Below are 24,820 nucleotides of genomic sequence, written 5' to 3'. Positions count from 1 at the left end.
CCTGTAAAATTCTTTGCATGTTTAAAGAACTGAAAGGGTAGAAAATATACTTAAAAGGGGGTTCATTCTGGGGCGCCTGGTTGGCTCAGTGGGTTAAGCCACTGCCTTCGGCTCGGGTCGTGATCCCAGGGTCCTGGGATTGAGTCCCGCATCGGGCTCTCTGCTCAGCAGGGAGCCTGCTTCCTCCTCTCTCTCTCTCTGACCTGCCTCTCTGTCTACTTGTGATCTCTCTCTGTCAAATAAATAAATAAATTCTTTTTTAAAAAAAACAGGGGGTGGGGGTTCATTCTAAGACAGGCTAGGAGAGCTCTTTGGCTCAGACCTCACTTTCAGGAAGGGCCTCAAATTCAGACCTCTGACATTATCCCCAAATGAAATGAACGATATTCACAGAGATTCACAAACTCGAAAAATAGTTGTACAATGCTAAAGCTGTGCTCTATTTCTGGACTATATCACCTATCATGAATTAATATTATAGGGAAATCTTATAGCTGCGTGGTGAATTCAAAACTATTTGTTTACTTGAATTTTTTGTGTTAAAAGCATTACATTGTTGGGGCACCTGGGTGGCTCAGTGGGTTAAAGTCTCTGCCTTTGGCTCTGGTCATGGTCTCAGGGTCCTGGGATCAAGTCCCGCATCAGGCTCTCTGCTCAGCGGAGAGTCTGCCTCCTCTCTCTCTGCCTGCCTCTCTGCCTACTTGTGATCTCTGTCAAATAAATAAATAAAATATTTTTTTTAAAAAAAGCATTACATTGCTCAATGCAAACATTTTCTAGATACTGCTATTTGGGTACCCCTGTGTTGAGTGTCTCCATTTTTAACATATTAAGTCTCAAAAAAGTGGAAGTGGACCAGGGCCTTACCTAACTTTTGAAAGGCCCTGCTTGGTGATGGCCCCAGAGATGCTGTCGCCAGACCTGACCAGGCTGTGTGTTGCCAACACCCCCGTGAAGGCTGGTGAAATGGGGAAGAGTCTGGGGAGGAAGTGATGTACTCCTCTTCCTAACAACTGCCAGGGAAAAGTTACTTTGTAGTCCTCCATTCTCATGACTGTTACGAAAATAAGGTCCTAAGGTACTTGGGAAAGGTGTTATATGAGTCCTTACACTTTCAATTCAATGGGTCTTTATACCTTCATATTTTCAAGTTCCCTTACGCCTTCAATTGCACTTGTTACCCATGTACATCCCTGGACGCCAGCCGCCCCCCCCCCGCCCTCTCTGGAGCAGGGTCTCTGGAGGAGGAGCGCAGGAATACGCATCTAAGGGTCAAGACCTTAGGTGCAGCCTCTGTGTTCCCTCATGTTCCTCTTTTTAAGGAAGCACATAGAATCTGCCTTTCTACAGTCATTGATCACCATATTTATTTCAGGAACGTGCATACCCAGTCTCAGTGCAGACCCACTGTTGGGAAGTCCCACACGGGAGCTAATCATGCTTGTAGATGCAATTCCCAGTGAGGGTTGAAAAGCTCAATCCTTAGATGAAGTTCCAGCTCCGCCGCTTTCTGGTAGTGTGTCGTTGAGCAGATGATTCCTTAGCTTCTGACTTGTGAAATGGGGAAACTAAAAGTACCGAACTCAGAGAGTTGTTGTGGGAATTAAATTAGTTAATGCTCTGAAGTACTTAAAGTGCCTCCTGGCACATAAAAAAGCATTCAATAAGTGGTAGCTATTATTATGATGATGACTTACAATTCAGGATTTTAAAGCAAAATTCAAAATTGGCAAAATAACACCTGATGTTCATGCTATATTAATATAACCAGATTTTAAAGTCTTACAAAAAGGGAATGATAATATTCAAAGCTTACAAGTGAAGCGAGCACTTGCTGATCTTGCTACTGGGAATGTACCACCAGTCCATGAAAACAACTTGGCAGAAAGTAGTAAGAGCCTTGCCAAGTTGCATTCCTTGGGTACAAGTCTCACACATATTGGGGTGGGTTTTTTTTTTATATACTGTTAAATTGATCCATATGAATGTCATATTTTTGATGTTGTTGTAAATGTCATTTTATTGCATTTCTGATTCTTCATTTCATGTAAAGAAATAGAATTGATGTTTTTTTTTTTTTTTTTGAGAGGTGATGGGCACAGGAAGGACCTAAAAGAGGGTGGCCAGAGGCTGATTTTTTATATGTTGATCTTGTAACCTATAATCTCACTAAACTCACATATTAGGTCTACTCAGTTTTGTAGATCAGTGAAGATTTTCTTGACAGATGATTGTTTCATCTATGAATAAAGATAGTTTTACTTCTTCCTTCCATATATATACATACACATTTTATTTCTTTTTCTTGAGCAGTTACATGAGCTAGGACTTCCAATACCTTGTCAAATAGAAATAGTAAGAGCCAATACCCTCACCCTTTTCCCAGTCTTAGGAAGAAAGTATTCGCTATTTCACCTTTAAGTATGTCATTAGCTATAAGCTTTTGTCCACTCTATCAGGTTGAGGAAATTCTTTTGTACTCCTGATTTCTTGAAGTTTTTTTCATGAATGGGTATTGAATTGTTTTATATTCTTTCCCTGCATCAGTTGTGATAGATGGTTTTTATTTTCTAATCTGCTAATAGAATGAATTACATTGTTTGGTGTACCAAAAAAAAACACCCAACCTTGCATTCCTGGGATAGGCCTACTTCAGCATGAAACATTATGCTCTTTAGATATTACTGGATGTGCCTTGCTGAATTTTGTTAGTGATTTTTGCATTTACAATAATGAAGAAGGAAACACATGTTTTCATTTTCCAATGTTTTGGAGCTGGCATTTCCCTAGCCCTACGGCATTACAGGATAAACAGCAAATTGCCCAAGATGCAAATTGCTTTTCCTAGCAGGGGCTAGGCCTCTGTCAATATTGTCATTTAATGGCAGTTAGCAATGTATGGGATCTTATTTATGAATATTTCATTCATTATAATAGTACAATAAATAGACATCTATCTGGCTTTGCCAATAAGTATTCTTTGCAAATTCATAAGTTTTCTCTGTTTCAATTCCAAAGGCTAATGTTAGTTTATGTCTTGACCAAAAGAGCTTCTCCAAAAAAAAAAAAAAAAAAAAAAAAGTCCATGGTACTTTGTTCTCTACCTTAAGTGGTTAACAGTTAAAAATACTAATGTAAAGGCAAATAATTGATCAATATTTATGTTAAAAAATTATATAATAGGGATGCCTGAGTGGCTCAGTCAGTTAGGCATCTGCCTTTGGCTCAGGGTCCTGGGATCGGATCCCACATAGGGCTCCTTGCTCAGTGGGAAGCCTGCTTCTCCCTCTGCCTACTCTGACTGTCACTCCCCCTGCTTGTGCTCTGTGAAATAAATAAATAAAATCTTTTTTTAAATTATATAATAATTTAATGTAATTAAATTACCATGTAACACTATGCAACTTAGCAGTTTTACACGTATTATCTTATTTGACCTATGTTTAACATTAATAGCCCACTTCTCAGGTGAAAAAACTAAGGCTCAGAGAGCTTTCAAGTCTTTCTCATGGTCACCGAACTGATAGGAATCAGAGTATTTGGAAATAGAAAATATGTTTATACACAGAGACAGAAACAATTTGCAAACTCCTAAATGCCCTGCATTTTTAGTTCCAAAGGCTAATGCTAGCTTAAGTCATGTTTTGAGTCTTGAAATGTTTTTGTATTAAAAAAAAAACAAAAAACCATTCACTGTGCTGTGCTTCCTGCTGTAAGGTGACGGCATACACAAATACACTTAATAAAGAAATACAAATACGGTATTATTTACTCACAGACATTAATTGTTTCAATAAAAACAGAAGAAATTAGGTCAAACAAATGACAGCAGTGCTCCAATAATTATAAATACTGTAATTATTCTTCCTCAATATATTCATTATCCCTAATTTGATCTTTAGGGCATATCTCTACACAAACTGCACTTTCCGGTCTTAAATCACACACACACTCGTAACTTCTATCAGGCACTTGACCTCCAGAGCAAACAGCTGCTGCTTCTTTCTTTAGACACTTCTTGGAAACTCCACTCAGATACCAACAGAGTAGTCTACTGGTGCATTTGAAGACAAAGGACAGGCTGCCAGAGTCCCTAAGCAACCCACCAGTCACAATTTCCAACCCTGCTTTAGAATTTCCTAAGGAGCAGTGGCTTCGGTGTGCCTCAGAATCACCTAGAAGACCTGTTAAAACACAACCTACTGCAACCCAACCCATCCCTGGCATTTCCAGTTCAAGAGGTCTGGGATGCACCCAGGGATTTGCATTTCTTAAAAGTGCCCAGGGGCTCCTGGGACCCCACTTTGAGAACCTCTCAGTGGATGAATGGTTGGGCATCTGATTTTCCATCTCCCTTGTTTTTTCCCTGGACAATAGAAAAGAAGTGGAAGTTTTCAGGGAAAAAAATTGTCATGGAAGAGATGGTTTCTTTGCTCTATAGATCAAATAGCTTAAAAACCGCAGGTTTGCAGCAGAGCCCAGGCCTCTGAATTGTATAACGTTTTTGCTTGATTGTTTTTATTGTGAGAGCTCTTTTAAAGGAACCACCTTTGAATATCTCTCTTTTTTTTTTTCCATTTGCCAGCTAAAAGAATATGTACAAAAATGTCAACAGTAATTATCTCCTGGAGAGAGCACTGCAAATAATTTCTTTTCCTTGTGGCTTATTGGTGTTTCCGGTCTTTATTCATTATAACAAATAGAATTGACCTATGTAACACAAAAATGCAGCTGGCAAAAACCACATAAGTAAATGGTATGCCTGGCATTTTATTAAAGGCATTAGAAAAAACTGAAATTTCTACTTGGAACTCTACAAGCCAATACAGTTAAAAATGTATCTATTTTTCAACCAGATCTAAGACTTACCTCCGTCTGTCCATCCCTCTCCATTATCATTCGAGCTTGGAGCTTCTAGTACATCTAGAAGTCAAAGGGCAAGTTCTGAGCTTTATAGTGGTTGCCCTCTCTGGTTTGTGCCCCCACTAATGTGGGCACAGTGTTTCCAGCTGATTTCCAAGATTATGGGAAATTCCACATTTTGGGAGGCAGGCAATGGTATATGACACACCCATGGATCCCATAACATGGCTCTGCCCCCTCTGGTTCAACAGTGCTGGTTCCTTCCAGCTACCTTCACCCCTTTCTCCCAGAACTTCTCCTTGAGCCACAGGTGGTGGTGAAGAGCCTGCATGTGCATCCCATCAATCTCCTCGGGGACAAAGGAAATCCTGACCTTCGTTGACCTCACTTGCATTCACAATTCCCAAAAAGTTTATGCCACTAATTCATACATTGCCCTAATTAACTATCAGACAGATTAAGCTACTGATAAAATAACCAAAGTAACTTAAGCTAATGAGTGAGAAAATCAAAGAGTTTTGTACAATCAAAGAGTTTTATACAGAAAAACTGTGGCTTTCTGAAAACCCACAGAAGCCGATTTTTGCCACATTCTACTGCCTTGTCTATGCAAAATAATAACTTTTCCTTTTTCTTTACTATATCTGCTACTATATGAGCTTTCTTTTCATTGTTCATCATGGATTTTTTTTTAATTGCCAAATGCAAGACTGAGTTGAAAATTAAGATAAAGTTTTAATATCTCACAGGCCAACATTTTTTCTTCCTGACTGATTCACTTTGGAAATCAAAATAGCAAGAATGCTTTTTCTCTGGCTTGAATAAACATGTCGATCTGAACTGTGTAACAGTGGAAAAGCCACATTCTCTTGATTATTGTTAATTCATTGCCAGATTAAAATGTACGCAGCCTCTTCCTTCTACCACACAAATTGTGCCTGAAACAAAATAATAACTCTGCTTTGTTAAACAAAAACATCATCCAAATCAAGACAAGGTTTTTCTTAATGACCTAAAAATATGTGTTTTCTCTAAAGGAGGAAGAAATTTAAAAAGCAATGACAACACAGTGCTTTTCCAGGAGATAGTAATTAGAAATGAATTAGAGCTTCCGACAGAGTGAAAACAAGAAGGCCCTGTTTATCTCTTACGCGGAGTACAGCACAGGCTTATGAACTGTCATTATCCAAAAAATCATCTCTCAACCGTATCCTACAAATGGATGTGATTTGTAGCTTTAGCTCACCTGGGATTTGAGATATGAGTGGGTTGTTGTTTTGTTGACCTTTTTTGTAATCTTAAGAAGGATGATTTTGTTACATGCAAACCAATTTCAGCCTCAAAAAAGCAGCATCTACGCTGCATATTCTCCTATTACCCCTTTTAAAGATATATCAGCCTTATTCCCAGAACTCTTGAGCGAACTCACTGAGACTCCAATGTAAACCTCTGCAATTTTGAACAGAACTCATTTCTGCTAGCTTTTTACCCTGGGCATTACAGTTCATCATTCGTCCAAATGGGAAAACAATTTGTAAAAATAAACAGGTATATTAAAAGCGGAGAGAATAAGAGCAGAAGCGACCAGGAGGCCATCTTCCCTTGCTCATACTTTGAAGGCCTTGGTTCCCACTACCTCCCAAACCCCCACATGCTCATGTGTAACCAGCTGTACAGCCAACCTCAGTCACCCAATCCCAAGGGAGCAGCATAAAAGGGACGGAGAGGGTCAAAGATTAGAAGATGTCAAGATTCAACTAGGCTGAAAATTGGGGGGGTGGGGGGGGTCTATTGGCCCAGACACTGAAAACTCTATCAGTGGCAGGAAAATGAAAGAAGAAAAAATAAAATTCAGTCACATGAAAGAGGCAGAGTACAGAAATGGCAACTTGAGCTAAAGGGAACAGAAGTCAAAGAAGACTCTTGGGGAAGGGCCAGGGTGTTTGGAAAGATGGGGAAATCCACAAGGGACAAGGGAAACACAAATGAGACCAGCAAGGCAGTGGGGGACATCCACTGTTAAGGGCAGAGGGCCCACCGAACATTCCCAGTGGTGCTTGTAATTATCATCCTACCGTATTACTGCTTGCTAGAGTGTCAGCTCATTAGCTGACTGGGTGCTTTGATAATTTCACTTTTTTTTCTAAAACATAATACATTGTGAAAATTTTTCCTTTAGCAATTAGTTTGGAATAACCCCAAGTACTCAATTATCTAGAAAATTCACTTTTCCAAGACCCATTATTCTACAATTCATCTTGTAACTATAGTAATTTTATAATTTCACTGCTATAGACTGAATGTGTCCCTCCAAAATTCATATGTTGAGATTCAACCCCAGTGTGATGATATTTGGAGGTGGGGCACTTGGGAAGGAATTAAGTCATGACGTGGAGTCTTCATAAATGGGATCGGTGCCTTCAGAAAAGAGACCCCAGAGAGCTCTCTTACCCCTTCCACCATGTGAGGACACAGAGAGAAGATGGCCATTTATGAACCAGGAATCTCTCATCAGACAGCAGACGTGTCAGTACCTTGACCTTGGACTGCCCAGCCTCCAGAACTGTAAGAAATAAATTTCTATTTTTTATAAACACCCCACCCGTTTATAGTAGTATCCTCTTTTAGCAACCTGAATGGACTAAGACCTTCACCTTTTACAGGAGAATTTCTCTTTATATAGCTCCAAGTCTCCGAAAAAAGGAAGCTCTCTACTTTCTTACGAAAACGTCTTGACTAGTGCCCACAGCACACAGGATCCACATAGCACCAACCAGCTGAAGTTTATGTTTACCATGGATCCATTGTTTGGGCTTATTTATTCCAATACTTTTGTAATTATGCAATCAAGTTTTTAAAATATGTAAACTGGTAAAAAAAAAAAAAGAAAGAAAGAAAGAAATGAGTGCAAAAGAGTGCAATTTACTTTCTCACGTAAAGTAAATTGGATGCCTGGAAAAAAATTAAGCAAATTGGTTTATAAAAAATGTTGGATTTTAAAAAATGAGAAAAAGAACTCAGAAGAATCCAGATAGATTTTGCAATGTTTGCTAAATGTCTTTAAACTCTCCATTTTAAATATACAAAACCAGAAAATTATAGAAAATGCAGGGGAAATTCCAATTCACAGATCCAAATTGAAAGCAAAGGCCTTGGTCTTACATCAAAAGCCTGGTAAATTACACTACATGTAGATATTTTAAGTTAAAGTATTTAAGGCACGTCTATAGCATTCTATGACTGTCTACCTGAAGCAGCTTTTTTCAATGATCCTATCGGTGAGTCCCAGTGACTCAGAGAAGACAGCTTCCTCTACAGTTATCCTAAAACTCTGGGAATAGATCCCGCATTGATCTTTAACATTCAAAGTGCTCAATGATTCTGGTAAACATCTGCATTTTGCATGCATAGAATGGAGTTTAACTCATCTGGCCATCTACAGAGGGATCTTTTGGTCCTTTGGTGGAAACTGTCCTTCGACTGGTTGACAGTCCTGAAAGCATACCTGCTCTCCTGTTTTTTGCACATTTTAGTGATGACAGTGTGTCCTGCTGTCCCTGAGCCGTGCTCTGAAGCCTATCCCAGGACAGAAATGGTAGTGCTCCTTTAGCCCTTCGACTTTCTCCTGAGATGTGTGAGCTACAGAAAGTGAGGTATGCATGTCAAGTGGGGTAGCCTAGGGCACTCTATTCGCAGTTTCATTTCTCCCCCTAGCAGGGTCTCACCCTTCCTTTGCATTTAGAAAGGACATCCTTTACTTGGGGTTTGGTTTCTAAATTGAATTTATAGGTTCAGCAGATACAGTCCAAGTTCAGTTCTGGTCTTAGCTTCAACCAAACCTGGATGGAAAGATCTGAAATGGCTCTTTTCCTGCTGTGATACTGTTTTTGCCTAGGCCCAGAAATGAGTGACTAACAAGCTTGGGGAAACATGTAAATTGCTGGGGTGGGTGTTCTGCCGCAATTTTCATTCACTCAGAAGCAGGATTAAATAAAAGCCCTGCAAAATATAATTCATTTCTGTTTCTCTGGTAATGAGGTACAAAAATATCTCATACAGGAAGGGCAGAAAATAGAGAAACCTGTAGGCAATTGTGGAAGAATCTCACCCTCCATGAGTTAGAAGGGCCAGCACCAAAGTATTGAAGGAAACTACAATGGCATATCTTGTAAACTTGACACCCAGTTGGATCCTTTTCACAGCCTCTTTCTCTATATAAAATTACTTTCTATCAGAATCATTATTTTCCTAGTTTGGTTGTTTAGTTTTAATCTTAAAAATACATGCTCATCTTAAAGACATGATTCAAATTCCATTCCATATCTCATGTATGAAATAAAATTTGCATTTAACAAACAAAAACATTATACTTCACAGTTCACCCCTCTATTCCACTGTTTAAATTGTAAATACAAAAATTCTCTGATGTAGGGCACCTGGGTGGCTCAGTGGGTTAAGCCTCTCCCTTCGGCTCAGGTCATGATCTCAGGGTCCTCCTTCCCCACCTCTCTGCCTGCCTCTCTGCCTGCTTGTGATCTCTCTCTCTCTCTCTCTCTCTGTGTTAAATAAATATTTTTTTTTAATCTTAAAAAAAAAAAAAAACCTCTCTGATGTAAAACGAATTTCTGCTAAGGATGCCTCAGCCTACATTTTAATAGGAGTGAATATAAATCTGTTTGCTGTGCAGAAGGTGGGAAACAGGATTCCCCACCAAAAATGGGCCTTTTCCTATTTAAATGCTTTCTTCTCCAAAGTAGTTAAAGTTATAAATATGTCTGCCCCACAAAAGATAAGCATATGGCTACCTCACCTAACATTAACTCTAGCAAATTGTTTAGAATTTTGAATAACAAACATTGTGTGTTGGGGGGGAGTATTTCATCTTTGACATTGTTTACAATTACCAGCAAATGGTGATAATTAGAAGCAGACCGAATTTTAGTCAATTTTTATTGCTTCTAAATTCTCTACAGACCCTGTGGCCCCTTATTCTCAGTATCTGAGGCAGAACGCTCCCAGGGTAAGCTCCATACATCACCATCACTAGGCGAGGACAGCCATCACCCGAGGTCTTACACAGAAGCTATCTGGACACAAGGGTTCCACTTCTGGCTGAATCCAGACATAGAGATCAGTAGAGCATCTCCATTCCAGGATATCGGTGGGAGTTGATAAACTACTGGATGAGTTTTTAAAAGAACGTACAAACAGAGTTCTTTTGGACCATGGGAATGCTTTAAAATGCGGTGAGTGCTGGGAATTTTGTAAGAATAATGAATCACAGACCTGTACCCCTGAAACAAATATCACATTATATGTTAATAATAATTTTAAAATAGTAATAATAATGTGGTTCCAATTCTCTCATTTTGCTTAACCAAAAAATGCTTATTTCCAGTTCTTCTCTTTTCATTCTGGATTGTAAGGGCTGTTGAGTGAATAGAAGGACAGGTGAGCAGGGTTGGAGTCTGTGAGAGCGGAACTACTATTTATATACTGGTTTGAACCCACATCTCTCAATTTACTCAACAAACACACAAAAAGAATCAGTGACTAGATTCCTATCCAGATGGCTCCCCCGAAAACAAATGGACTGGTCAGTTAAACAGGTAGTCAGAGTCTCAGCACCAGCCAATTCCAAGTCCAGACCAAGACCTGTGTATATGAGATCCAGAGCACAAAATGGCCTGCTTTGCAGTAAATGCCAGAGAATGACAAACAGCTCTCTAGCTTGTTTTGTGGCCCTCATCACAGACATGAGGAAGAGGGCCATGAAAATAAGCAAACAGAAAATAATTGAATCTTCCACTTTGGAAGGCTCAGCAGATCCAATATAAACAGGGTGTTGGCCATGAAGACTTACTGCTTCAGATCACGTCTTGTGTTCTTTCACTTGACCATAACCTCTAACGCTGCAGCATTTATAAGCACTGAGGGCAAGCATCTGAATTTAAGATCAGACAAAAGAACCCATTCCAAAAGGGGTTTCTCTGCCACTGTCAGAATACAGGGACTTTTCTCATGTTTAGACTAACCCTCTCACTAGCAGGGAATAAAATCTTTTCATGTCTTACCTACTTCCTGTCGATCTTACTCTAAGACCCTTTACAAAAGGAGGGAAATAGAGAAGAAACTTCAGAAGAAAAATTTACTATAACAAAAAGTAAGACATACACATGCACAAAAATGGCAAATTCTAAGGTTTTTGGTAATGTTGAGTAGCGGGTATGGAAAGCCAAAAGAGTAATGGTAAAAGCAATATATTTGAAGTATATTTTTAATGTTTTATAAAATCTCCAGCTCTACAGTTGAAATAAGTTTTAGCTAAACTTGATGCTTCATTCAAACCACAAAAATTAACATGTAACATAAAAACTAAACTACATATAAAACATCCACATAGTTAGATATGCAATAATAGGTACCAATATCACCTCAATGATGTTTTAGAAGTGTATTATCATTTTATTATTTGAATAGCTAAGGTATTGTATCCAAGGGGAAAAAAAAGTTCTTTTTTTTTAAAGTCTGAAAGTGTTATACTTTATTTCAGTGTTAAACAATTCCTACTCACTTAAATGACTCAAAATATTTCCATGCCATTTTCTCATCTGCACAATAATCTGATAAGAATTCAAGAAATGAAATTCTCCCTTTATGCCACTCTCTACATATTCTACTAGTATCCTAGCCTCAAAATGACTGTGATATTTTTTTTTAAAGATTTTTTTATTTATTTATCTGACAGAGAGAAACCACAAGTACACTGAGAGGCAGGCAGAGAGAGAGAGAAGGAAGCAGGCTCCCTGCTGAGCAGGGATCCCGATGCGGGACTCGATCCCAGGACCCTGAGATCATGACCTGAGCCGAAGGCAGTGGCTTAACCCACTGAGCCACCCAGGAGCCCCGACTGTGATATTTTTTGAAGTTAATGCAGTATGGGAAGAAATTCATAAATCTGCCAAGGGGGACAAAAGAAAATGAGCAAATATCTAATTTACAGCATCTAAATAACAGAGATCAAACATGTATGAATGGTGCAAATCACGTATGCCAATAGCTGCATGTGGGTGTGTATGCAGAAAAGAAAAATCTATGCACACACGTCTCGCCAATTATCTCAAGTCTGAAAGGTCAGATTCGATCCCCAGAGCAGCATCTTGCCAACCTGAAAAAAACTGAATGAACATTCAGTTGTGAGGAATTAGATGTGCTCCCCTTACCACACCTCCCCACAGCTCTGCAACTTCTTTAACTATTCCTCAAACAGGGCTCCAGAACCTTCTCTTTGCTCTCATATAAGCCAGTGTAGAGTCACTGGGTCTGTGATATATATACAGAGCTCCAAGGTAAAAGGCTGAAGAACTGATTCTTACCAGAGAAAGGAAGTATTGCCCAGCTTGAATTTCCTCCTCCTTTTCCCGTAAATTGAAATTCTTGCCCTAATCAAGCTGTTTCCAATCACATATGAAATGGGCAAAAAGGAAGCGGAAATTAAGCGTCACAGAATCTGCTTTAGCCACATAGTGAGACCTGCAAAAGTTTCTAGGACCCAGCCAGGAGCCACCTTGATAGAATATATTTGCTCTTATTGACGCACATTTTCTCCTAATTAGTTGTAATAAAATTAGTGGAACTAAAATGAACATCTTTCTGTTTTCCCGTGCCCTCTTTTCTTACCTACCTCTCTCTCCCTGCCTTTGCTCTCTTTTCTCTTGCTCTCTTTTAAACTTAGACAGTTACAGAAAAGGGGGTTGCTTTGGTTACCATTAAATCAATCTCATCTCATGTCCTTTCACAAGTATAAAATTAATTCTGAGTGATTCTGATTATAGCAACTGTACCCCAGCCCTGATCAAGCCTAATTACAACTTGGTGCAGGATCCCCGCCATTGTTGCGTCTAGGTAATGGAGCCTGAATTTCAGCCAGCAGTGCCTTGTTAATGAATAGGAGCATGAGAGGCCCGCACATTGTCTCCTGTGACCTCTTCTGCATCGTAAAGAGCAAACTGCATTGATAAACACACTAAGATGGTTATTATCCATTATTCAGTTTTACAATTAGGGAACACCTGGCACCGTGGCAGCCAGCCCTCTTTATCTCCCATCCATATCTAGGTGGGCCCCAAACTCGGACACAATATAGCACACCAATTTCCCTTTATTAAAGGAAAGAAGTTGTAAAGAGAGGCACTGTCGCTGTTTTTAAGTCTTCTTGCCGTTTGCTAGGAACCATATTGGCAGCAAGCCTGCAAATGTTAGAGATGGCTTTGAGATGGCCTTTTAAATATTGTCCTTTCATATTAAGAAGGACTTACAGACCAAGAAGCTCCCCCACTAGCTCCTGAAGCCTGGTATGCTTCCAGATTAACAAGACAAGAGGAGTTCAAAGAACTAAGAAATGCAGCAGCAGCATCTTTGAACCTATAGAAAAGGAAAATCCATTGCATTTTGCTTTGTCCTCACCCATGGACTTCCAATTAGCCTAGTTCTCTTCTGACTTCATTTGCAGCATTCAACACACTCTAAGGAAGAGAGCTGTCTGGTTTTGGCGGCAAATATATTTTAGAGTTCTTCTATCTTTGCACAATCAAAGTTAATTTTTTATTATTCTAGTATATGAAAAATTTCAGTAAAGTTTTTTTTTTTTTTTTTTTTTCCTAGCAATAGTTAAGAGGCAGAGAGCTTCTATTTTCTAGACAGACCTAGGTGGACTTTCTACAACCTCACAACTTCAGAAGTTGAGGGGGAAGCTGATGGGATGAGAGCGACGGACCACAGCATAATGGGGGTACATGGCCTCAGAGACTTAATGTACAGTTTTGCCACTTTGAAACTTCTGAAATCAACTTAAACTGGGGGACTCAGCAGTCTCTGGAAAAACAGGCTTGTGCCAGCCAAACTCACGAAAGAGCAAACTGGAATTCAGAAAGGTAGTCAAGATTAAAATCTGAAAATGGCATATTGAGTTCCCAGGTTCTCAACTGGAAAAAGGCAGTTTCCAGTACCCAGTGTACACCTGACCAGGTGTACCCAGTGGCTGATTTTAAAATGTCATATAGCCATTTCCAGCTCCCTCTCCAGCAAACCCTCAAACTTTGCTTACATTTTTCTCTGTGTTTCTTTCCAGTACCTCAAATAAACAAACAAAAAACAAGGCAAAACAATAAAAAATAAAAATGGATAGTTTCTTTTCTAAGACGTGTTCAAGGTACTTCAATTTTATGATTATAAAGCTAAAGAAGACAAATTTTCACCAAAGCTCAAGTTGGCATCTGGAGATTTACTCAAGTTTATATAAATGGGGGTGACTTAATCAGATGAGGTCAAAGATTGTAGATTCCACACCATTAAACAGTTATTATTATTTTTTTATTTTTCAAAAGTCCTAGAAGGTAAGAGGAAGCACAAATGCGATGTTCTGGGTGTACCCCCAAAGGTCAAGTCATGATGACATCATAGAACCAAGTCCTTCTCAAAAATCAATCTTTTGTCCCACCATCAGAAAGGAACCCTTGAGCAGCATGAAAATATGAGTCGGGAAAAATGTAACCTTCTTAATGTAAAATGGCAAGGTCTTGCTCAAGCAATGATAATACACCATTTTCAAGTACACTCCTCAAGTAGGACAACTCTGTCAACATCACAGAGGTTGGCATTGTTTTAATTTTTGGCTTATAATCCTATCACAGTTCTCTAAAAAATGCTTGGCTGAAAGTGATGCCTTATAAACTAAAATCAGATTGCCCAAAATTAAAACATTGAGAATTAAATCTCACACTTCTTTATTCTCAGGTGGGACTAAGGCCAGGACTCTTTGGGAAGGGGCTTTCCATGGCAGCTGAAATAAGATGAAAAGATAATTCTGATCATCAGACTTAATGTACCCCCATCAATTTTTTCCATCCACCAACCAAGGACCTCATGCCTTCTGTTCCATGGCTGCTGGTATCTCTTGGAATAGAGTCACCAGTAAGAGAAGCAATTCATACCAGTCAGAATGGCTAAAACTAACAAGTCCAGAAAGGACAGATGCTGGCGAGGATGCAGAGAAAGGGGAACCCTCCTACACTGTTGGTGGGAATGCAAGCTCGTGCAACCACTCTGGAAAACAGTGTGGAGGTTCCTAAAAAGTTGAAAATAGAACTACCCTATGACCCAGCAATGGCACTTTGGGTATTTACCCTAAAGATACAAATGTAGTGATCTGAAGGGGCACGTGCACCTGAATGTTTATAGCAGCAATGTCCACAACAGCCAAACTATAGAAAGAACCTAGATGTCCATCAACAGATGAATGGATAAAGAAGATGTGGTACACACACACACACAAAATGGAATACAATGCAGCCATCAGAAGAAATGAAATATTGCCATTTGTGATGACGTGGATGGAACTAGAGGGTATTATGCTTAGCGAAATAAGTCAATCAGAGAAAGACAATTATCATATGATCTTCCTGATACGAGGAAGTTGAGAGGCAATGTGGGGAGTTTGGCAGGTAGGAAAGGAATAAATGAAACAAGATGGGATTGGGAGGGAGACAAACCATAAGAGACTCTTAATCTCACAAAACAAACAAAGGGTTGCTGGGGAGAGGGGGATAGGGAGAGGGTGGTTGGGTTATGGACATTTGGACATTGGGGAAGGTATGTGCTATGGTGAGTGCTGTGAAGTGTGTAAACCTGGCAATTCACAGGCCTATACCCCTGGGGCTAATAATATATTATATGTTAATAAAAAAAAATTTTTTAAAGAATCAGTATAGCTTAGGCAACTTTTCACATACTACCATGTTTTCAGTAAGCCAGTATGTGAACCATATCTTTTAATGATGTTTCTCCTAACAACAGGTAAAGAGATTTTTTAAAAAAATTACTGTGGTGCTTTTTTCTTAAAAAAAAAAAAAAAAAGAGAGAGAGAGAGAGAGAGAGAGAAAAGCAACTCATGTAACCTCAGGTCAGAAAGGGACCTTAAGAAATCATGAAGGATACTTCTGAGGAAGATGGCAGAACAGGAGGACATGAGCTTATCTCATTTCACAGATACAACTAGATAACACCTACATCAGTGTAAATAACCCAGAAAACAACCCAAAGATGGCAGAACAGACTCTCTACAGCTAAATGTAGAGAATAGGCCACATTGAAGAAAGTAGGTAGACCCTCAGGGCTGTCCACAGGAGGGAGGAACGCCCAGGCACAGAGAGAGGAAAGAAACAGACCCTCACACTAGGCACCTCAAGCACCAGAAACCCACAGACGGAAGACAAATCACCATAACATTGGGCTTTGACAACCACAGGCCATAACTTCATGAGTTCTTAAAATCAGTGGGGCTTAACACTTGGATCTTTAAAAATCAGCAGCCTGGTTCTGAGAGAGCCAAAAGGGTGAGAGGAAACAGTCTCTGCCCTTTTAGAAACATCACAACAAGCAGCCTGTGGAGATACAGCATAGAAGGAATAGTTTGAAAAATGCCCAGGGTGTACCATAGTGAGATTTGTTTACTAATTTCAGAACATGTGCTAGAGGGGCAGGGATCTTGGGAGATTTCTCCAGGAACAGCGGAACTAGAGGGTGCCATTTCACTCCCCCATCCACCAAACTAGACACACAGACACCCACCTGTAGGAACCAGAAGGGTGTCAATGCTCTCCACTTAGTTTGCAAACAGCACACCACTCCCCCACATTCTCCTATGGACATGCCCCCTCCAGCCAGGCCTCAGCCTCGAGGCTCCTCCCACAGCAGATTCATGCAAATCTTGCTAACACCCTATACTCACACCCCCGCTTCTCTATAGACTCACTCCCTTTAATACACCTTTGTTGGGAACCCACCCAAAGCAATGCCACAAGCCTGGCAATAAGCCTGCAGCCCCACACTAGGGGCTGGCACTACTCCAAAGTGACTCCTGCCCTAGGAAAAAGGGAAGATAACCACACACACAAGTCTGACTGTGGCCTTAGCAGTGGCCTAGGGGCAGCCATTTGGTCTGACCACAAGTCCCACCCACCAACAAAATCTTCTCAGGGGACAATACAAGGAAAGACTCCTGCAGTTTGGTGTTACTACATCTAGGGCAAATGCTTCGTCTGACCCAACTGAAGCCCAAGGCAGCCCCAAACTGTCCCACTAATGACAAGGGACCAAGCCCTGCCTATAACAGGCAAAGAGAGTCATTGCAAATGACTGGAATGAAAACAAAAGCAGCTCAGCCACAACAGTAGGTCCCATGCAACACACATAGGAAGATACCTCTGAAGCACCAGATTCTAGTGAAGAGGGGACGTTGAACTACAAGGCACTGTTGGACTTCTTCTTCATAAGGCCACTACTTTTAAGAGCAGGACATAGCTGACTTTCCTAAAACAGAGAGACAGAAACAGAGAGTTAGACAAGATGAGGTGACAGGGAATGTGTCCCAAATGAAAGAACAGGGGGGAAAACATTATAGCAAGAGAACTATACAAAAGAGAGATCAGTAATTTGCCTGACAGAGAATTTAAAGTAACTGTCATAAAGATACTCACTGAGCTGAAAATAAGAGTGGAGGTTCTCAATGAGACCCTTAACAAAGAGACCGAAAGCATAAAAAGAACCAAAGATAACTCAGTAACTCAAATTAAAAATACACTGGGTAGAATACATAGTGGACAAGAGGAAGCAGAAGAACAGATTGGTGACCTAGAGGACAAAGTCATGGAAAGCAATTGTGCTGAACAGAAGGAGGGAAAATAATAATAATAATAATAATAATAATAACAACTCAGCACACCATCAAGTATAATAACATTTGCCTTATAGAGATGCCAGAAGAAAAAAAGAGAGAAAAGTGGACAGAAAATTTATTTGAAGAAATAAGAGCTGAAAGCTTCCAGAATCTGGAAGGAAACAGAAATCCAGATCCAGGAGGCAGAGAAGCCCTCAATAAAATCAACCCAAGTCCACACCAAGATACACAGTAATTAAAATGGGCAAAAAGTAGTGATAAAGACAATTTTTAAAGCAACAAGAGAAAACAGTTTATAATCAGGGGGAAACCATATAGGGTATCCAGAAATTTTTTTAGCAGAAACTTTACAAGCCAGAAAGAAGTGGCACAGTATATTCAAAGTGCTGAAAGATTTAAAAAAAAGAGAAGAAAAAAACCTGCAGCCAAGAATACTTTATCCAGCAAGGATACAATTCAGAATAAAAGGAAAGATAAAGAGTTTCCCAGACAAATAAAAGTTAAAGGAATTCATGACCACAAAACCAGCCCTACCAAAAAATGTTAAATGGGACTCTTTGAGGGGAAAGGAAAGACCATAAGTAGGAGTAGAGAAAGTAAGAAGCACAAAAGAGGTAAAATTAAGTATATCCATAAAAATCAGTCAAGGGATGCACAAAATAAAGGACTGTAAAGTATGACACCATATATCTAAAACATAGGAGGGAGTGGAGGAAACAACAGGTTCAAACTTATGTGACAATCAGTTTAAGATGACTGCTATATGCAGTTGTTATATACAAACATAATGGCAACCACAAATCAAAAACCAGTAATATATATGCAAAAAATATAGAAAAAGGAATACCAAACTTCCACTAGAGAAAACCAGCAAAATGAGAGAAAAGAGAGCAAGGGAAAAGGAAACAGAGGAGCACTACAAAAATAACCATAAAACAAGTAACAAAATGGCAATAAGTACATACATATCAATACTTACTTTGAATGTAAATAGACTAAATGCTCTAATCAAAGACACGGAATAACGGAATGAATAAAAAAGTAAGACCTATCTACAGGCTGCCCACAAGATATTCATTTCCAACCTAAAGATACATGCAGATTGAAAGTGAAGGGATGGAAAAGCATTTATCATGCAAATGAAAGTGAAAACAAAGCCTGGGTAGTACACAAAATAAACTTTAAAACAAAGACTGTAACAAGAGACAAAGAAGGGCACTTTATTACCATAAGGGAGCAATCCAACAAGAAGCTATAACAATTGTAAATATTTATGTATCCAACATGGGAACACCCAAATACCTAAAGCAACTGATTAACAAACATAACAGAACTAACTGATAGTAATGCAATAATAGTAGGGGGTCCTAACACCCCACTTACATCAATGGATAGATCATCAGAACAGGAAATCAACAAGGAAACCGTGGCCTTGAATGACACATTGAACCAGATGAATCTAACAGATATATTCAGAACATGCCACCCTAGAACAGCAGAATGCACATTCTTTTCAACTGTACATGGAATTCTCCAGAATTGATCACATATTAAGTCACAAAACAAGCCTTAACAAATTCAAAAAGATCAAAGTCATACCATACATCTTTTCTAACCACATTACTGTGAAACAAGAAGGCAACTATAAGAAAAAACCTGGAAAGAACACAAATTCATAGAGGTTAACTAATATGCTACTAAACAATGAGTGGCTCAATCAAGAAAACAACCAGGAAATCAAAAAATACATGGAGACAAATTAAAATGAAAACACAGTGCTCCAAAATCTTTGGAATGCAGCAAAAGTGATTCCAAGAGGGAAGTTTATAGCAACTCAGGCCTACCTTAAGAAGCAAAAAAAATTCCAAATAAACAACCTAATCTTACACCTAAAAGAGCTAGAAAAAAAAAAAAGAACAAACAAAACCCCAAACTAATAGAAGGAAATAATAAAGATTAGAGCAAACATATAAAATAAAATAGAAACTAAAGGAACAAAAAAACATAGAACAGATCAATGAGGGGTGCCTGGGTAGTTCAGTCCCTTAAGCAACAGCCTTTTTTTTTTTTTTAAGCAACAGCCTTTGACTCAGGTCATGAGCCCAGGATGCTGGGATCAAGCCCTGCATTTGGCTCCCTACTTAGTGGCAAGTCTGTTTCTCCCTCTGCCTCTCTCACTCTCACTCTCTCTCAAATAAATAAATAAAATCTTTTAAAAAAATACAAACTCTTAACTCTAGAGAACAAGTTGATGGTTATCAGAGGGGAAGCAGGTGGGGGAACAGGAGAAGTAGGTGAAGGGGATTAAGAGTTTACTTAGCATTGTGAGCACGGACGGAGTAATGGATAGAACCAGGAACAAATTAGACCAAAAGTACACGTGTTCATGGCACTTATATTGTATGAGAATAAATGTGAGAAATGTACATAAGATATGAGGAATACAAATATATCAATGGATTCAAAGAACAAAACACCATCAAGGAATTTCATAGAACTAGTTCCAAAACTATAAGTGGAAAAAACCTCAGAGTAACTGTGGAAAACTGAAATTAACTGAACAAAAATAATTAAATAACACATCCATAACAAATCTCATGAAGCCACCATTGTGCCTATCAAGTTAGCCAAATTGTTCTGCAAGAATGGTAAGGTGAGCACCCTCGTAAGCTGGCTTCTGGTGGGCACGTCAAGTGCACAAGACTTTAGGAATGCAATTTGACATAGATGTCAAGAAACTGAAATTTAAATACACATATCCTTCTATACAGTAGTTCCTCTTAAAGCAATGGGTCAAAAACTTTTACTCTGTCTAAAAGCGTAAAGAGCTTTTCTAAAGGGCAGATTCCTATGCTCTAAAGTCAGAGATTCCGTCTGCAGGTTTGGGGTGGGACCTCCGATTGCATTTTTATCTGTTTCTGATGAAGATGGTTAGGGCATCACTCCACAAGGAGGGTTTCTCTAGGGGGATCTATTGCAAGACAGCCATCAGAAATGTAGAGAGAGATTTACATTTGAAGCTTTGATCTCAGCTTTTATTTATAATGTTGACAAAATGTAAATGACCTAAATTAACATAAATAAAGAAATAGTAAGAGTAATTATAATACATTCTTATAAGATATTACTATATAGCCATTAAAAATGGTCTTGGGGCGCCTGAGTGGCTCAGTGTGTTAAGCCGCTGCCTTCGGCTCAGGTCATGATCTCAGGGTCCTGGGATCGAGTCCCGCATCGGGCTCTCTGCTTAGCAGGGAGCCTGCTTCCCTTCCTCTCTCTCTGCCTGCCTCTCTGCCTACTTGTAATCTCTCTCTGTCAAATAAATAAATAAAATCTTTTTAAAAAATTGGGCTTTAGGATATATTTAATAATGTGGGAAGATGCTAAGTGAAAACAATCGAGATGCAAAATTATATATACACTGTGTGTGTGTGTATATATATATATGCATAGATATGTATAAATAGCAATAAAATACATATATACATGTTTATGCATATATATACATATATGTGTGTATATGTAGCAATAAAATACATTAAACTGTTAGTAGTGGCTATGACGGGGTAGCGGGTTATTGGATTATGAAAAACACTATCTTTTATATGTCATTCTATATTGTCCAAATTTGAAACAATGAACAAGTATCACTTTCCTAATCCAAAAATAAAGAAACTTAAAAAAATAAAGAAGTCATAAATCTCTTCTCTGCTTCTAGGCAGAAATATAAACCAAATCATTCCACACATAGTTGCCTAGTCTACTCCTCTTTTTAAGACCAATTAAGGAAATCTAGAGTGAGACAGTTGTCGTTTATGTCAAGCCTCTGTTGTCCCTGTTGAAATATAAATCTGCTTCCTTTTACTTTTGCCTCATGGACTCAGAGACCAGCTGTTTGTTTACTTCCTGAAAGTGTTGTTCAAAATGTCACCCAAGCTGGGTTGTGTCTATTTATGTCCCAAAGGTCTCCTAGGAAGGAAATGATCAGGAAGTGCTTGGGGAAAAGGTGAGTGACTGTAATCAACTAGAAGGGATAGGTTCTGGTTTCTGGGAGAGAGTGGCTGTGAGGGCAAAAAAAGAAACTTGTTTTCTGGATAATGTTCTATTTAATAGACTCTTTCAGAAGCAATCCATCAATGAGTAACATCTGAAAACATCTGCCTAAAGTTCTTCCATAAGCACAAGTTGCATGGTGATCCTATAAATCTCACAAAACAATTTTAAAAGAATGTTTCTTAAAACAAACAAAAACAAAAACAAAAAACAAAAGCAAAAACAAAAAACAAAACTTAGCAGCCACAGTCTGACTTCCCTTGTAGAAAATCTACAATAAAAGCTACTATTGTGGGTAAAATATCTCTCATCCATCATTTCTTCTTCCTTCCCACGGCTCAGACCCCTATTTCCCCGTGATAGGAGGTCCAAACTAGTCTCTGGGAGGCCCTGATTTTGGTTGTCTCGTTCTTCAGCTCTAAAGCTTTAACAGGAAGTTACTACTCTTGAAACAAAGATTCATTTTACTCCTCTGTAAAATAGACCTAAAGATAGATGTTCCAAAATATGTGGGGATTCAAGGAGGCTGCCCCACTTCTAGTACCCAGCCTGTCTCAGTCTCACTAATACTCTGATTTTATTTGCCTTCATATGCAAGGCATCAGCACACAGCACACAAAAGGCACCTAGCAAATGTTTATCGAAGGAGCTGGAGAACCGGATGATCAGTAACTTTGATGACGATAAGCGTCCTTGTATGCTGTCTCATGTTCTGCAAACAGAATCTATATTGGTTTGATTTTTCTGTCCTTTGTGGCCATTATTCATTGAAAAACAACAAAAATTTACTGGGCAAATCCAACATGCCAGGTTCCAGGGATAAAGCAGTGAACAAAACACACATAGTCCCTGTTCTCATAGAACTTACACTGTACTGGGAACTGACAGAGCTCCCACGTTTTAAATGTGCTTTTGGAGACAGATAAGCACTAGGAAGAAAATAAAAGTGAGTTATATGATACAGCCTGAGGGAAAAAGCAACCATAGTCAGTCAGGGCAGGTCTGTCTGAGGAGGTGATATCTGAACTAAGATCTAGATGATGAGGCAGAGGAAACACTAATCCACATAGCTTTTCTACATGTACAATGTTTTAATTGAGGCAAAATATACACAGAGTAAAATGCACATATCTTAAGTTTATAATTTAATGAGTTTTGCTAACACATATACCCTACGTAACCATCACCATCAAGATATAGATCATCTCCGTTACCCCCAGAAAGTTCTTATGCTACCCAGTCATTTCGCAGCTTACCCTCCTCTATTCTGATTTTCATTATCATAGATCTGGTTTTGCTAGGTCCTCGGCTTTATAGAAATGGCATCATGCAGTAGGCACTCTTTGGGTTTAGCTTCTTTTACCAATATAACGTATCTGAGATCTATCCATGTGATTGTATGTATCAGTAGTAACCTCTTTTTTATTGCTGAACAGTATCCCATTGCATAACTTCACCACAATTTGTTAACCCGATCTCCGGCTGACAGACATTTAGGGTGCTTTCAGGTTTGGGCTACTATAAATAAAACTACTATAAATATTCTGGTACGAATATTGTTACATAGTTTGGTAACAGACATACAGTTTTATTTCTCTTGGGTAAATATTTAAGAGTAGAATTGCTGAGTCGTGTATGTAGGTGCACGTTTGACATTTTAAGAAACAGAACTGTGAGAATTTATAATCCATAATTCACCTGCACACTATGAGAATTTCTGTTGCTCCACACACTTGGCCAAAATTTGTGTTGTCAGATTTTAATTTTTTTAAGTTATTTTAGAGAGAGCGAGCTTGCAGGGGGTGGGAGGACGAAGGAGAAAGGCAGACTCCCCACTGAGTGTGACCCGGGGCTTGACCCCAGGACCCTGAGATCCTGACCAGACCCAAAATCAAGAGTCCAACCACTTAACTAACTGAGCCACCCAAGCACCCCATGTCAGACTTCAATTTTAGATATTCTGAAGTTTATATGGTAACTCACTGTGATTTTAACTTGTATCTCCTGATGACTGATGATACGACGTTTCATGTGCTTAGTGGCCATTTTTATAAATTCTTTTATGAAATGTCCATTCAAGACTTTTGGTCATCTCTATTGCATAGTTTTTATTTTGTTATGGATTTGTAGGAACTTCTTCTATATTTGGATATAAGTCCTTACTCAGATGCATCTCCAACCCAACTCCCTCCATGTGTGGATTACCTTTCATTTTTTTTAAAAGATTTTATTTATTTATGAGAGACAAAAAGAGAGGAGAGAGAGAGAATGAGTGTGGAGGGGCAGAGGGAGAGGAAGTAGGCTCCCTGCCCAGTATGGAGCCCAATGCGGGGCTGGATCCCAGAATCACGACTGGAATCAAAGGCAGACGCTTCACTGACTGAGCCACCCAGGCACCCCCTCCTATGTTTTCTTAAAAAACTTTGTAGTTGTATCCTTTACATTCAGTCTGTGATCCATCTTTAGTTAATTTTGTATGTATGGTATGAGATAGGGATTGAGATTCCTTTTTCTCACATATTTATCCAATTGTTCTATGATTTGTAGAAAAGATTATTCTTTCTCCACTGAATTACTTTGGCACCTTTGTAAAAATCAATTAGCCACATATGCATGGGTCCATTTCTGAACTCTCTATTCTTGTCCATTTGTCTATTTTTTTTTTTAAGATTTTATTTATTGATTTGAAGGAGAGAGTGAAAGAGGGGTCAGGGACAGAGGGAGAAGCAGACGCCCCCACTGAGCAAGGAGCCTGAGGTAGGGCTCTATTCCAGGACTCTGGGATCATGACCTGAGCCAAAGGCAGATGCTTAACCAACTGAGCCACCCACATGCCACCATATGTCTATTCTGATACCAATATGAATTAAGTGTCATTCTTTGATCTCATTGACAAATGTGATGTTGGAGTTTCTTGTGATAATGTGAATGGGTTTCAAGTCCAACAGAAGTTTTTCACAGCAAGTGTTTCAAGATCATCATAAAGTACTAATTGTTAATTAATTACAAAATTAAAGTGTACTTTGAAATCAGGTCATGTGAGTCCTCCAATATTTTATTTTATGTTATTTATTTTTTCAAGATTATTTTGAATATTCCAGGCCTTCATATTCCTGCATAAATTTTAAAGATTTTATTTGTTTTTTTGGCAGACAGAGATCACAAGTA

At 39.0% G+C, this 24,820-nt stretch overlaps 1 long non-coding RNA gene across 1 annotated transcript in view; it reads right to left on the bottom strand.

The window, feature by feature from the left end:
• Nucleotides 1-24,820, bottom strand: part of LOC309846402 — a 125,608-nt gene that overhangs the window by 32,921 nt on the left and 67,867 nt on the right. Inside the window, exon 3 of the long non-coding RNA XR_014301917.1 lies at nt 17,125-17,232. This is a non-coding gene — a long non-coding RNA (uncharacterized lncRNA). The remainder of the gene's footprint in view (nt 1-17,124; nt 17,233-24,820) is intronic.

Source organism: Mustela nivalis, assembly GCF_964662115.1.
Source record: "Mustela nivalis genome assembly, chromosome: 13".
Classification (NCBI taxonomy): Eukaryota; Metazoa; Chordata; class Mammalia; order Carnivora; family Mustelidae; genus Mustela; species Mustela nivalis.
This window is presented reverse-complemented; position numbering and strand designations above follow the sequence as displayed.